Source organism: Mastomys coucha, chromosome X (assembly GCF_008632895.1).
Source record: "Mastomys coucha isolate ucsf_1 chromosome X, UCSF_Mcou_1, whole genome shotgun sequence".
Taxonomy (NCBI): Eukaryota; Metazoa; Chordata; class Mammalia; order Rodentia; family Muridae; genus Mastomys; species Mastomys coucha.
This window is the reverse complement of record NC_045030.1, coordinates 10982970-10999449: the sequence shown is the minus strand read 5'-3', so window position 1 is coordinate 10999449 and position 16480 is coordinate 10982970.

The window sequence follows — 16480 nt, the reverse complement described above, 5'->3', positions numbered from 1 at the left end:
TAAATTTTAAAAATAATTTTATAAAAACCAAACAATTAACAGTATATAAAATCTCTCTTCAGTTCTTTGTCAATTTGTAATTATTTTCTTTTATTATTTATATGGAGGGTTATACACATGTGTGTATGAAGGCTGGAGGTCAAGATCAGTTGTTCTCCTCCATTTCTCTGTGCTTCATGCTTGGACAAGAAGCACTTATGCCTACAGAGCCAAATCCCCAGCCACTTTCAGTGGCTTTTCTAAATGATACTTTTGTGTTGTCAATGGGATATTGTTTAGATTTACAAGCAATAAAGAATGTCATTGACTATAAAGCTAAAGGCTTCAGTGAATTTTTTTCTATTGACTTTTTGTTGTATCTTTTTAAAATTTAACTATCAATCCAGGATATTAAAGTGTGCAATATTTACAGTATTAGTAGTGTACAAATTAAAGTATACAAAAGGCCAAATTTTACAAATACATTACATTATTTGTTCATCACAGTGAGTTTTACAATCTCTATGTAATTTAGCAGGAATGTCTCAAGTGGAAATAATTCTTTCCAATAGGATTTTTTTTTTATTGTGAAGGTGATAGCTTTCTCACAAATGAAGGCCTTGGCCCAATGGGAAAGCATACAAACGTAGCAATATTGTTTATATCTGCATGGTGGAAGATTTTGGATAAAATCTAATCACCAGGTTTCAAAGGGCTCATTCAATAAAGAAATAAAACACAATTCCTTTTTCTAAGCTAAGTTTGAAAATGTTACCTAGGACAGATTGACATTTTAAGAAAACCTTATTGTAGCAAATATAATTGGGCTCCAGGTCTTTACCACTGTATTGAATTTTGGCTTTCAGAATTTTTAATAACTTTCAAGAATAGCCAACTTAGTCATAACCATGTCATCTTTTTTTTCCATCTTTTTAAAAATTTCAACTTTAACCAGCCTTCTTCCACATGTTTTAGCTTTTTATTTTAGTCCTTATCTTTCTTTCTCATTTTGAAAGAATACTTTAGAACATAATCTCGCTCTCTTCTTCGCTTGCTTGCCTTGTGGGACTGAGCAACTGCTAGATCCTTGGACTTCCATTCACAGCTGCTGCTGACCATTGTTGGGAGTTGTAGTACAGACTGTAAGTCATCAATAAATTCCTTTACTATATAGAGACTACCCATAAGTTCTGTGACTCTAGAGAACCATGACTAGTACAGCAAGCTGGTAAGGAACACCCCTCCATGGCCTCTGCATCAGCTCCTGCTTCCTGACCTGTTTGAGTTCCAGTCCTGACTTTCTTTGGTGATGAACAGCAGTGTGACAGTGTAAGCTGAATAAACCCTTTCCTCCACAACTTGCTTCTTGATCATGATATTTGTGCAGGAATAGAAACCTTGACTAAGACATGGAACAATATGGGACCCTTTCCAGCTCACAGCCCCTGCCCTAGTTCAAATGAAATATAGTAGCAGAAAGACTGATCCTAGCAACCTGAGGGATGCTGTTTGCATGGTTTCTGCCTCAACTCCCTCTTCTGTCTGCATACTGCCACTATTGGTGGGCATGTCCATCCAAGCTGCACAGAAGAGGTACCTACAGAGAGTCCACAGAAAAAGAGCAATGACGCACAGCTGAGCTACGGAGCAGACCTCAGACTCCATCAACAAAGGAGTGGACACAGAAAATATGTGTCGTAAACACACAGTGGAGCTTTCCTCAGCCAAACAGAGTATTTGTAGGAAAGCGGACACAACTGGACACAATCATTTAAAACAGATTAACTCAGTCTCAAAAAGACAAATACCAAGTTTTCCCCACACTGGTGGGTTCTACACACAAAATCTACAGACTCATAAAGTCCCATGTGAGAGTAGACATGAAACTGTCTATGTGAACAAAGGGGGCTGACGGGAGAGGGAGGAAGAGGAGAGTTATGGGGTGGGAATATGTTCAAAGTGCATACTTCTTGTGAGAAGATGGCCTCATGTAACACTAATAAAATAATAAATAGATAATAAAATTTTAAATAGGGGCTGGGGAGATGGCTCTGAGGTTAAGGGGTGCTTGCGGTTCTTACAGAGAACTCAGGTTCAGTTCCCAGCACCTACATTACATAGTTCATTCCCCTCCTGTAACTCCAGTTTCAGGGGTTCCAATACCTTCTTCAGGACTCTGATGGCACTGCACACATGTGATGCACAGGCAAAACCACCCACACGTGTAAAATATATCTAAAAAGGCAATAAATTTATTTAAAAGTCAATATCCTTTACTGAGTCTGAGTATCAGAAAAGACAAGCTCGTTTGCTTCAAGGAGTGACTGCTTCAAGTTTGTGGTCTGAAGTAGATTCTAGAATTTAGTAGAGGCTAAGGCTGGGGCTGGGAAATTATATGTATATGGTTACACATCCAGTGAACAGATGTGTGCAAATGCCTACACAGATGTACCGATTTCACACAATGAATAAAATAAAGACACTGTGAGACCAACAGTGTCTTTGAGGCTATGTCCCTCTTGTTTCTGCCCAAGCAGCTTTCAGGCTGTGACAGAGCGAAGCATAGCTGTCTCATTTTATGGAGATGACTGTCTCAGGGATACAGCCTGAAAGAGACAGAGCTGGCTGCAGACCTGAGCAAGATTACTCATGGTTCCTTCCCAACCTGCCTCCTCCTTCCCTTCTCCTCCCATCCCCTGAATAATAGCTCCATCAACCTGGTCTGGCACGTTGGCCTCTCAGCTCTGGTTCTTACTTGCAGGAATCATTTTGCCTACAAGAATTTATTTGGTACCTTCATGCCCAAAGTACTGTCTGCTGGTAAAGATATAGAGTGATGGTTACTGGCCCTGAAACGCCTTCCACAGAAGCCAGTATCTAGAGACAGTCAGAAATTGAAAGCAACTTAAGAGACCACTAATTGTCTGTTATTAAAGTCAAGGTGGCATTGTTTCTGTGGGAAAAAAAGAACATAATCTCATTTTTACCATACAAAATCCTTTGTTTCATCTAAAACATATTTTTAACAAAAATATATCCCACAGTGTCTTCATAAGGGTTTCTACTCCTGCACAAACATCATGACCAAGAAGCTAGTTGGGGAGGAAAGGGTTTATTCGGCTTACTTTCCACATTGCTGTTGATCACCAAGGGAAGTCAGGACTGGAACTCAAGCAGGTCAGGAAGCAGGAGCTGACAGAGGCCATGGAGGGATGTTCCTTACTGGCTTGCATCACCTGGCTTGCTCAGTTTGCTTTCTTATAGAATCTAAGACTACCCAGGGATGGTACCACCCCCATCACTAATTGAGAAAATGCCTTACAGCTGGATTTCATGGAGGCATTTCCTCAACTGAAGCTCCTTTCTCTGTGATAACTCTAGCTTGTGTCAAGTTGACACACCAAACCAGCCAGTACACACAGCTATGGGTTTTTTTAATATTGTGATTGACAGCTCATTTTTGCCTTATTTTTCTCCACAAGTTTTTAAAGTCAATAGTTAGTAAAACAACTTTATATTTTAATGAAAACCTAGAGAATTGCACATGAAAACATGGGTAAATCACATTAAGAATCCTGGAGTCTTTGTTTTCTCTTACCAATAAATCTAAATTAAAGAATTTGTTTAAGATCTAAGCCTTTTTGTAACAGGCACTCAGAAATTGCCTTTTGCTAAAAAGCATCGACTTCTCATTTGGGCCAACTAGGCAACTAAAGACAGGTTAAAAGTTATATCTCTGCCTTCATCCTGTGCCTGTTTCCTTAATTTGGGTCAGATTCCTGTTTGTCTCTGCAGTTAGCATGGTAATCACTCAAGAAGTGTCTGTGTAAACTATCTAATTTATCCCTTCAATGGTGAAAGCACACGGATAACTGTTATCTTATACCTTCAGTCACCTTGGATTTCAGAACAGTATAGTCTCCCAGGGTAGATCATTTCTCACAAGAGGATAATTGTCCATAAGGTTGAGGCTCCATCCTGGAGCATCAGCATTTGTTTCTTGTGAATCAGTCTGCTTTTTCAAGCAATAAGGACTTCCTAGTCACCACATAGAGCCAGACCAGAGCTCAATGATTACACCTTGACCAGCACTGTTTAATTATGCATATTTCTTGGTCCTTCTAATTTTCTTTCAAATTCAAAGATAATGTTACTACCCTGAAGATGGACTTGCAGTTACTGGACACCTTCATTTGTCCTTTCCAATATAGGCACATTGATCAAACTTTCCTTCTTTGCCACTGATCACTCCTCCATCTCTCAGATGGGCATATTGGGACAGGCAGTCAAATTTAGCTTGTTGAGGCTGCAAGAACTGGGGCTTTGATATAAATTCTTGTTGCGTTATGAACTAAAAGCAATGTGGATTATTGGACTAAATTTACATGTGTAAATTTACATGTAAGGCACTTTGAATCCCCCACTGGGGAGGTCTTTGTCATGTCATATCACATACTATATATCTAAAATAGCACACAGAAACATATGTATAGATAGATCAAGGTATCCTTTATGGTAAAATTTAGTCTAAAGCAAACTAAAATAAACTTTTCAGTTTTAAAAAAGGAGTGGGAATCTAAATTTATCTCAGAACAAACATATTAAGACCACCTGTTTATTTGGTCACACTCTAAAATTGTTGCTAGAAAATTTGGGGGAATCTTGCCATAGTCGCCACATGTTACCGGGGAAATTGGAGTTCTTCATAGGGGTTCATAGTCTCAATAATAGAGCAATTTAAAAATGGACTGAAAAAGAAGTTTCTTAGGTGTTAGGAGCCATAATGGGACAAGCTAATAACTAGCAGGTGATCATCCTGAAATAGCCTGCTTTGGATTATTATATAATCTGCGACAGGTGCGCCCTTATTAAGCAAGGCTGTGAGGGATTCACTTTAGGAAAGATTCCTGCTATTAATATGCTTTTCCTGTTATTATACATATATAATAATCACTAAGTAATAGCATACCCCTGTGGAGCAGATCTCTGCAGTTCCACGAAGATGTACTGTCTTATAGTGATGCTATATAGATAAACAGATGACTTAAGACTTTATGATGATCCTATAAGAATTCCTAAAGTTATATCAGTGATTATTAAGCTCATTTATAGTGGGACTGCTATTAGGTTCTTTTCTGATAGTCAAAACTGCCATGAGAACTCTGCCAGTCTCCCAAGTGTCACGAGTTAATTGCTCTTAGAAAGTAATCAGAATTTCTCCTACTCAGAGCACATTTCAAGAGGTTGTAAAACAATTAACCAAAGGTCATAAAAAGGGGACTAATGACTTATTATAGGTGCTAGGACAGAAGATAAAATATTAACTGGGTTTAGCTATACGAAACTTCACTAATAACTTAGTTATGGTTTTAATCGTTCAGTGAACCTGTGATGCTGAGACAGGTGATGGATGTTTAGCTAGATAATTACTCCTAATGGATATGCCTGTAAACATTCTCTGTTGTAAACTTCTATTTCAATTTGTGATTTGATTTTCTGTGTGAACTTTTGGTGAACTTTTTAACATGTGATCATGTATTCTGACAGATGTTTAAGGGCTGAGGACAAAGAGTCAGAACTGGGGGACAGAGGTGAGAGGAATGGAGGTGAGAAGAACTGAGCTGAGAGAGGAACTGAGCTGAGGAGAAGTTTTTAGACAACACTATATTAGAAGGAGAATGCAGAGTGGAATAACTTAGAAACTATAGGTAACATAAAATACTAAGAGAACAATGTGCAGAATGCAGAAGGAAAGAGGAAAAAAGATGCTGTAAGAGCAGAAGGAGCAGGCAGGCTTCTCCTTACCATGGGACAGAACAAGTCCCATGGTAAGGACAAGGTAGGCTTAGTCTTATTAAAAGAAACAAAGTTTTTTTTTTTCTTACAAACATGGGTGTAATTCATTTACCATTAAAAGGATAGAAGACTTTTCTTTCTATACGTAATAAATATTGGAGCTCCATTTTTCATCCAGAATGAGTGAGTTCTGAATGAGTGAGTTCTTTCTGCACCCGGTGCTTGGTCTTTTGCTCCATATGCATATGTAAGTATGGATGTGTGTGTAAGTATGTAATTGTGAGAATGCATGCAAGCTGAGCCCAACTGGCTATGAATGGAAATGTATAAATGAATAAATGACCATGAATGAATCTGTAAATGAATTTATGTGAGATTATGCATATTTGTTTATGTAAAAGTTTTCCCTTCTTTGAGTGTTATTCTCTTCTCCTGGTTCAATAGAAGTTTATTGCTCCAAACTTCCCCTAGCCCAGCAAGCAAGAGGCATCTGGACAATAGGGAAAGGCTCTAGCAATTAATCCCTCACTTAATCTGCTGTTTAAGGGTGAGGTACTAAATGCCAGAAACTGCAGTTTCTGACCTCAGAGGATCACAGAAGGCAGGTCAGGTACAATAGCACAGTAACTTAGACTTAGATAAGTAAACTTTTAATTATACAGCAAGCCTAAATTTCTTGTAAGACAAAGTCTTACCCTCTGCTTAAGCTCTCCCCACCCCTCCACTGCCTCAAGAAGAACCAAGAAAGAAGACACACCCCATGCTGGGGATGGCCCCCCTGGTACTTAGGGTTTATATTACTATGACAAAACACCATGATAAAAATGCAAGCTGGAACATCAAGCCTTCACAGCTCAGTGTAGGGGAATGCCAGGATAGGGAAGTAGGAGTGGGTGGGTTAGAGAACAAGGGGAGGGAGGATGGGATAGGGGGCTTTTCAGAGAGGAATCGAGGAAAGGGGATAACATTTGAAATGTAAATAAAGAAAATATATAATAAAAAAATTAAAGAAGCAAGCTGGGCAGGAAAGGGTTTATTTGGCTTACACTTCCAGTTTTTAGTCTATCCTTGGGGGAAGTCAGGACAGGAATTCAAGCAGGGCTGGAACCTGGAGGCAGGAGCTGATGCAGAGGCAATGGAGGGGTGCTACTTACTGGCTTGCTTCCCATGGCTTGTTCAGTCTGCTTTCATATAGAACCCAGGATCACCAGCCCAGGGATGGCACCATCCACCACGGGCTGGGCCTTCCCATATCAATCACCAATTAAGAAAATGTGTTTCAGCTGGATCTCATGGAGGTATCTCCTCAACTGATGACTCTAGCTTGTGTCAAGTTGACACAGAGCCAACCAGTACAAGAAGCCTGAGGATAATTCTATTGGAGTTTAAAAGAAAAACCCCAGGTCAGGCAAACAGCAAATCAAGTTGCAGGCAGCTTTCTATGGAAAAAGGAAGAGAGAAAGCCATGCCTTTTGACTTGGGCCAGTGTGAGGTCAAAACATGGCAGACAAACATCTACATGATAGAGAGTACTTTAAAGAAAGAAAAAAAAAGCCCAAGTGTTGGGGAAAGCATATTGAAAAGAGATAGAAAAACAGAAAAGGAAAGTATGCTTTTCTAAGGAATTCAGAAAAGTGGGCAGACTTCCGAAGTTGTGTGGCTGCAGTGCCATAAGCTACTGCACTAGGCGGCAGGAATTCTGGGAAGGAAAAGTATAGTATCTCACTCAGTAGATAATTATTCCTCCTTTTTTGTTTGTTTGTTTTTGCATGGCTTAAGGTGAACCTGGCTTTCTGAGGGGTGTTCCTTTAAAGCTCAAGTGGGTTAATTTATGTTTGGGGTAGCTTGGGATATATGATTGCCACCCAGGGTCTCTCCACAGAGTACTAATCAAGGCTACTCTTCTTGTTGTTCTAAGTCTTAAGGAAACAGCTTTACATTTCCATCTTAAATAAGAATATAAAATTGTAGACACAAGCTAACAGACTAATGGACAGAATGACACAGAAATCATCATGAAATATGAAGAAAATATAAAAAGACTTATACAACTACATTAATTCAGAGTGCTCTCAGCAAAAATAAGGGTCCCACTGAAAGGCAAAAGGGGCAAAGATCAAGTTTGTTTTATAGACTTAGTTTAACAGCTTGCTCTGTTTTAAGAGTTATTCAACAGAGACAGAGAGATATCCTTACAAATGGAAATTTGATATGACCCAGGAAACAAATATATAATCAAAGTGTTTAGCCTAGTTTCAGTCCAGAGAGTACAGCTGGTACCAGGATCTCTTCTCATGTTATACTCTATTTTAAAAGAGGCCATAACAATCTTTCCCGCCTTGATAGGGAATGTTGTTGTGCTTAGAGATTACTAGAGAAAAGAGTAGGAGAGGGTGATAAATAAGAGGCAAAGTCAGAGGACAGATGAGAGTAAAGTTAGACTCAGGATTTATGTTTCATTCTGACACAACCTTTAAAGTGTTCTCACTAGTTTTTTAGTCTATAGGATGTCGTTCCTTTTTTATATAGTTTCAATGAATGTTCTTATTAATCTCTTGTAGGCTAGCAACTTGAACATTTCTCTTACATGTTTCTAAATTCTACTTAAAGTAGGGTGCCCAATTCTTTCAGTCCGACTGCTTAGGACTTCTGGTTTAGTATATTAACCCTGCCCCAATTGAGAATTTCTAAAGTTCCCAACTTTCTTAAGTACTTGAATTAACACAGTTTTCAAACATAAAACCAGTGGGAATAGCAAATCATGGCTTTTCTCTGAATGCTTCTTCCTTCCTTGACTTTTTCTGCTTCCCAGTTTCATATCTCTCTTTTTGTTGTTGTTGTTTTTTTTTTGCTTTTTAAAAATTAATTTATTTTTTACACTCCATATTTTATTCCCTCCATCTACCCTCTGACTGTTCCACATCCCAAAATTTCTCCCCCCCCCCATTTCCACGTGGATGTCCCCACCACAAATCCCACCTGACCTCTAAACTCCCTGGGACCTCCAGTCTCTTGAGAGTTAGGTGCATCCTCTCTGAATGAACACAGACCCAGAAATCCTCTACTGTATGTGTGTTGGGGGCCTCATATCAGCTGGTATATGCTGTCTGTTTGGTGGTCCAGTGTTTGAGAGATCTCGGGGGTCCAGATTAATTGAAACGGCTGTTCCTTCTACAGGATCACCCTTCTCCTCAGCTTCTTTCAGCCTTCCCTAACTCAATAACAGAGGTCAGCTGTTTCTGTCCATTGGTTGGGTGCAAAAATCTGCATCTGACTCTTTCAGCTGCTTGTTGGGTCTTTTAGAGGGCAGTCATGATAGGTCCCTTTTGGTGAGCGCTCCATAGCCTCAGTAATAGTGTCAGGCCTTGGGACCTCCCATTGAGCTGGATCCCACTTTGGTCTGTTGCTGGACTTCTTTTCTTCAGGCTCCTCTCCATTTCCATCCCTGTAATTCTTTCAGACAGGAACAATTATGTGTCAGAGATGTGACTGTGGGATGGCAACCACATCCCTCACTTGATGCCCTGTCTTCCTGCTGGAGGTAAGCTCTATAAGTTCCCTCTCCCTACTGTTGGGCATTTTATCTAAGGTCCCTCCCTTTGATTCCTGAGAGTCTCTTACCTCCCAGGTCTCTGGCATTCTGGAGGGTCCCCCCCCCAACCTCCTATTTTCTGAGGTTGCCTGTTTCTATTCTTTCTGCTGGCCCCCAGGGCTTCAGTCCTTTTCGCTCACGTAATACCAGATCAGGTTCCTCTTTCCCCCCCACTACCCCCCTCCCATCTACTTTCCATCCCAGGTTCCTCCCTCTGTCCCCACTTGTGATTGCTTTCTTCTCTCTTCTCCCAAGTGGGACTGAGGCGTCCTCACTTGGGCACTTCAGCTTGTTGACCTTTTTGAGTTCTGTGGACTATATCTTGGGTGTTCTGTTCATTTTTTTTTTTTTTGGCTAATATCCTCTTATTAGTGAGTACATGCCATGCATGTCCTTTTGGGTCTGAGTTACCTCACTCAGGATGATATTTTCTATTTCCATCCATTTGCCTGCAAAATTCAGGATGTCCTCATTCTTAATAGCTGAATTATATTCCATTGTGTAAATAAACCACATTTTCAGTATCCATTCTTGTGTTGTGGGACATCTAGGTTGTTTCCAGCTTCTGGATATCACAAATAAGGCTGCTATGAACATAGTGGAACACGTGCCCCTGTGGCATGGTAGGGCATCTTTCTATTTCCAATTTTCTGAGGAACCTCCAGATTGATTTCCAGAGTGGTTGTACCAAGTTTGCAATCCCACTAGCAATGGAGGGGTGTTCCTCTTTCTCCACATCCTCTCCAATACACCCAAATTCATAAAAGAAACTTTACTAAAACTCAAAACACACATTGAACCCCCACAATAATAGTGGGAGATTTCAATACCCCACTCTCACCAATGGACAGGTCATTGAAACAAACTTAACATAGACACAGTGAAACTAAGAGAGGTTATGAACCAAATAGATTTAACAGATATCTACAGAACATTTCACCCTAAACAAAAGAATACACCTTCTCAGCACCTCATGATTTATACCTGTACTTTCAGCACTCAGGAGGCTCAGACAGGCCAATGGTATGAGTTCAAGGTTTGCTTGGGCTATGTAGGATTGTTACATTCTTTGCCTTCAACTCTGTTTCTTTTCTCCCATCCCCTCTCCTTCCCTCTCCTTTCCCCTCCCCTCCCTTTCCCTCCCTTCTCCTTTCCTCTCCTTTCTTCTCCTCTCCCCTGTCTCTTCTCCCCTTCCCCTCCCCTCCTCTCTTCTCCCCTCCAGGGTAGAAGACAGCCATAGACCTGGCCTGCTACTGAGGGCCATGTCTAGGTATGTGGCCCTACTGCAGCAGGGGATTTGTGTTGATGGTAACATGGGCCAAGGTTACCATCAAAGGCCATGTGAATATCTGTTGGGGACTGCCATCTGAGGTCATGTCTGATGGCTGCACTGAGTTGGCCCTGCCCCTTTGCCTTATCAGTGCAGAAGAGCCGGTGGGCTGACCAACTGAGCTACTGTTGTACATGAAGGGGCTGGTCCTGCACAACCAAAGCTTCAGGATCACTACAACTCAAGTCGACTGATAATTGAGAGGAGTCTCAGTGAGGATCCAGTATTAATAATATTCATTGCAATGAATATCTGCAAGTAAAGCTGTTTGAACAAAAGGGTAGACTGTGTGACACGCTGCAGCTGTCACTGCTAGATTTTTATTTTCTTTTGGGAAAAGGTTACAAGGGTGGAGGGAGAATATGGAAAGACAGGAAAATAAATGCGATTGGGATGCATGATGTGAAATTCACAAAGAATCCATAAAAATTAAAAAGAAAAAATTGATAGAGTAGATTTTAATTGATATTATCACAAATAACGATGTGAAGTAACCTACATGTTATTTAGTTTAGTTTAATTTATACAGCTTCCAAAATATGTTGTGTAATAAGAATATATATATATATATAATTTTCTTAATTAGAAAGAAAAATTTGTATCCCTTTAATCTCTTTTTGTTGTCTAATTGCTCTGGCTAGGACTGCGAGTACTATATTGAATAGGTAGGGAGAGAGTGGGCAGCCTTGTCTTGTCCCTGATTTTAACAGGATTGCTTCAAGTTTCTCTCCATTTAGTTTGATGTTGGCTATTGATTTGCTGTATATTGCTTTTATTATTATTATTAGGCATGGGCCTTGAATTACTGATCTCTCCAATACTTTTAACATGAAGGGGTGTTGTATTTTGTCGAAGGCTTTTCAGCATCTAATGAGATGATCATGTGGTTTTCTTTCTTTGAGTTTCTTTATATAGTGGATTATATTAATGGATTTCCATATTTTGAACCATCCCTGCATTACTGGGATGAAGCCTACTTGATTATGGTAAATGATTGTTTTGATATGTTCTTGGATTCGGTTTTTGAGAATTTTACTAAGTATTTTTGCATTGATATTCAACTGGGATATTGGTCTGAAGTTCTCTTTCTTTGTTGGGTGTTTTTGTGGTGTCAGTATAACTGTGGCTTCATAGAAAGAATTAGGTAGTGTTCCTTCTGTTTTGATTTTGTGGAATAGTTTGAGAAATGGTCAAAATCCTTAGTCATCAGGGAAATGCAAATCCAAACAACCCTGAGATTCCACCTCACACCAGTCAGAATGGCTAGGATCAAAAACTCAGGTGACAGCAGATGCTGGTGAGGATGTGGAGAAAGAGGAACACTCCTCCATTACTGGTAGGATTGTAAGCTGATCCAACCACTCTGGAAATCAGTCTGGCGTTTTCTCAGAAAATTAGACATAGTTCTACCTGAGGACCCAGCTATACAACTCCTGGACATATACCCAAAAGATTCTCCAACATATAATAAGAACACATGCTCCACTATGTTTATTGCAGCCTTTTAAAATAATAGTCAGAAGCAGGAAACAACCCAGATATCCCTCAACAGAAGAATGGATACAGAAAATGTAGTACATTTGCACAATGGAGTACTACTCAAGTATTAAAAACAATGACTTAATGAAATTTGCAGGCAAGTGGATGGAACTAGGAAATATCATCCTGAGTGAGGTAACCAGACACAAAAGAACACAGATGGTATGTACTCATTGATAAGTGAATATTAGTCTAAAACCTCACAATGCCCAGGATGCAACTCACAGACCAAGTGGAGCTTAGGAGGAAGGAAGAACAAGGTGTGGATGCTTCATTACTGCATTGAGGAGGGAACAGGTTGATAGCAGGAGGTGGAGGGAGGGGGGTTCTAGGAGGAAGAGAGGAGGGGAAGGAAATGGGGGGATAGTATTAGGTACTGGAGGGGACAGGAGAGAGGCACAGAGGATCAGGAAATCAAATAAAAATATGTAATATGTAGCAGGGGGGATGAGGAAATGGGGATAACCATTGGAGGATCTCAGATGCCAGGGAAATAATAGGCCCCCAGGACCCAATAGGGATGATTTTAGCAGAGAAGGGGAGATAGAACCTATAGAGACCACGTTCAGTAGAGAGCCATGTTCCCGGTCCAGGGATGGGGGCACCCACCCATCTCAAAGTTTTTAATCCAGAAATGTTCCTGTCCAAAGGAAGAACCAGGACAAAAAATGGAGCAGAGACTGAAGGATGGGCCATCCAATGATTGCACCTCCTAGATATCCATCCTGTCTTCAGACACCAAATCTGACATTGTTGCCCTTGCTAAGAGGCACTTGCTGACAGGAACCTGGTGTGGCTGCTCCTTAGGAAAGTCAGCCAGCAAATGATCAATGCAGATAGGGATGCTTGGAACCAACCATCAGATTGAGCTTAGTGACCCTGTGTGGGAGCTGGAGGAAGAACTGAAGGAGCTGAGGAGGATTGCAACCCCATAAGAAGAAAAACATCAACTGGCCAGACCACCCAGTGTTCCCAGGGACTACACTATCAACCAAGGAGTGAACAGTGAGGGATCCATGGTTCCAGATATATATGTAGCAGAGGATGGCCTTGTCTGACTTCAATGGGAGAGGAGGCCCTTGGTTCTGTGGAAGTTTGATGCCCCAGCATAGGGAGATGCTGGAGGAGTGTGGCAGGAGAAGGTGGGTTGGGGAGCACCCTTATAGAGGCAAATAGGAGGGAGGAAAGAGAGGTTGTGGGATGGGGGGGCCTGTGGAGGGGTAACCAGAAAGTGGGATATCATTTGAGATGTAAATGAATATAATTATTAATAAAAATTTAAAAAAATAAAAAGAGAAAAAGCCACTGTATATCTCATTTATTTATTATTAGAGACAAGGTTGCACTGTATATATCCCTGGCTGTCCTGGAATTTTTTATGTAGCCCAGGCTGGCCACAAACACAGAAATCTGCCATTTTCTGTTTTGCTAGTGCTGGGATTAAAGGCATGTACCACCATGCCCAGCTGTATAAATTTTATTTTATGATTATATACTTTTTTTGAGGCAGGATTTGGTATATAGTCTTGGTTGCACTAAGTATTTCTTAATATAGTCCAGGTTGACCTTGAGCTTGGGATAGTACTCTTGTCTCAGTCTCCTAGTTGCTAAGATTAAGGCATGAATTGCCAAACCTGACAAAACAGTATTATTTAAACGAGTCATACAATATTTAAATTACACATTGCAATAACGAAACTATACAGTAAATTAACTTTTCTTTTGATGCCTGATCATTTTCTTTTTATTTGTTTGTTTGTTTGTTTCAAGAGAAATTCTCACTTGTTGCCTTCACAGGCCTTGAGTCCCTGAGCTCAGGTGATCTTTCTGCCTCAGCTCCATGTGCAATCTAGACTACAGGCAGAAGCCACAGTGCCAGATCAGGTTGACGAATTTACATGTCAACTGTTGTCACTCCTGCCATAATCAACACATAGAACTGGACTAGGCCCCACAAACCTTGTCATGCTGCACTTTTTTATTCACACATGCTCCCCCCATAGCTGTCCTGGCATCTTAGATCTTTTGCCCTTTCACAAATGAAATGCAAACGTGGACTTTTAAGTTGGGCTTGGTTCACTTGGTAAAAGGCATGTGAGATTTTAATACATGATATAATGCATGTTGGCAACAATTTTTTTTATAGCTGAGAAGCATTTGCAACACTGTTTATGCATTTACTCATTGAAGAAACCGTTTGTGTGGATTCTAGTTTGAGGCAATTAGGGGCAATGCTACTTTTGCAATCAGGTTTGTGGATACATACAAGTTTCATTTCTGTAAGGTATATACCTAAGAGTGAGATATCTGGATCATATCACTTAAGAGAACTTCAGGCTCTTGCAGAGGACCCTAATTTGGTTCTAAATACCCATGTTGGTTAGCTCACAGACACTTGTAACTTCAGGTGTAGGGATCTGATGCCCTGCTTCTGGCCTTTTTGGGCAACTGCATGTAGACACACAGACATAAATAAAACTAAAATAAAGAAGATATCTGTGAGGCTACACCAGGAAGAACAGGTGTAGGCCATGCCAAGTGGAATGGGTCAGAGCCCTACCTACACTCAGAGACTTCCTACTCCCTCAGTTTAGAGCCCAAAGACTCAAGCAGCTAATAGCACCTCACTGCTCCACCCATTCCCACCTACCACCTGCCCTGCTTTTGTGTGACTGGAAAGACCAACCCTACAGACACTCCTTTCAGTGTCTCATTGCCAACCCCGCCACTAGCATTCCCCTCCCACACACACCTTGGGTGGATATCTGCTGCTCGGGAGCAGGCCACAAAAGCCAAAACAGGTTCAGAACAGAAAGATCCAAGGTGCTGACACCACCATCATCATCTATTTCTGATGTTGTACCCCTACCCTTATTTGGGCAGATATTCTGATGCTCAAGTGCAGGCCACACCAGTCAGAAGAACAGAGTTCTTCCTAGACCAAAGGCTCCGCTCACTACCTGAGCCCCCAGCTCTGACTCACTGTTGGATAAGAAGTCACATGGGATGCCAGAAATACAGACTACAAAGACCAAAAGAGCAGAGAGGAAGCAGAAACTGAGTAGGGAAAAACCACTCTTCTAACAAAAGCAAACTCAGAAATCTGTTCTTCGATATATATTCATCTCAAATTCAGATGCCTAGATACCAGTGTAAGAACATAATCCACAACAGCCAGGGCAATATGGCATCACCAGCAATCCTAATACAGCAACCCTGGAATATTCCAACATAGTCACCACTCAAGAAACAACGTTAACACCAACTTTATGAAGATGATAGGGGTCCTTAAAGAGGAAATGAGTAAAATCCCTTAAAGAAAACAACAACAACAAAATACCCACAAACAATGAAGGAAATGAATAATACTATTCAAGACCTGAACATGGAAATAGAAGCAATAAAGAAAACACAAACTGAGGGAATCCTGAAAGTGGAAAATCTCAGTAAGTGAACAGATGGAATCACCAATGGAATACAAGAGATAGACAAGAATTTCAAGTATAGAAAATATGATACAAGAAATAATACAGCAGTCAGCAAAAATGTTAAATCTAAAAAGAATCCCTGACACAAAATACCCAGGAAATCTGGGATACTATGCAAAGACCCAATTTAAGAATAATAGAAATAGTCAGGCTAATGGTGGCACATGCCTTTAATCCCAGCACTTGGGAGGCAGAGGCAGCGGGGTTTCTGAGTTCAAGGCCAGCCTGGTCTACAGAGTGAGTTCCAAAGATTCCCAGCTCAAAGTTCCAGATAACATTTTTAACAAAATCATAGAAGAAAAATTTTATAACCTTAGAAAGGAGATGCCTAAAAAGATACAAGAAGTTTAAAGAACACCAAATAGATTAGATAAGAAAAGAAAGTCCCTCCCACCACAAAATAAAATATTAAACCTATAGAACAAAGAAAGAATATTAAAAACTTCACATGAAAAGGTCAAGTAACACATAATAGCAGACTTATCAGAATTACACCTATTTTTTATCACATAGTTGTAGAAAACACAATATTTCATGGCAAAGTCAAATTACAGTAGTATATATCAACAAATCCAGCTCTACAGAAGGCACTAGAAGGAAAACTCCAATCCAAGGTTAGCTTAACCCACAAGAACACAGGAAATAAATAATCTCACACCAGCAAAACCAAAAGAAGGGAAGCACACCTGCATACACAGACATACACACACACACACACAGACCCAGACACACACACACACACACACACACACACAG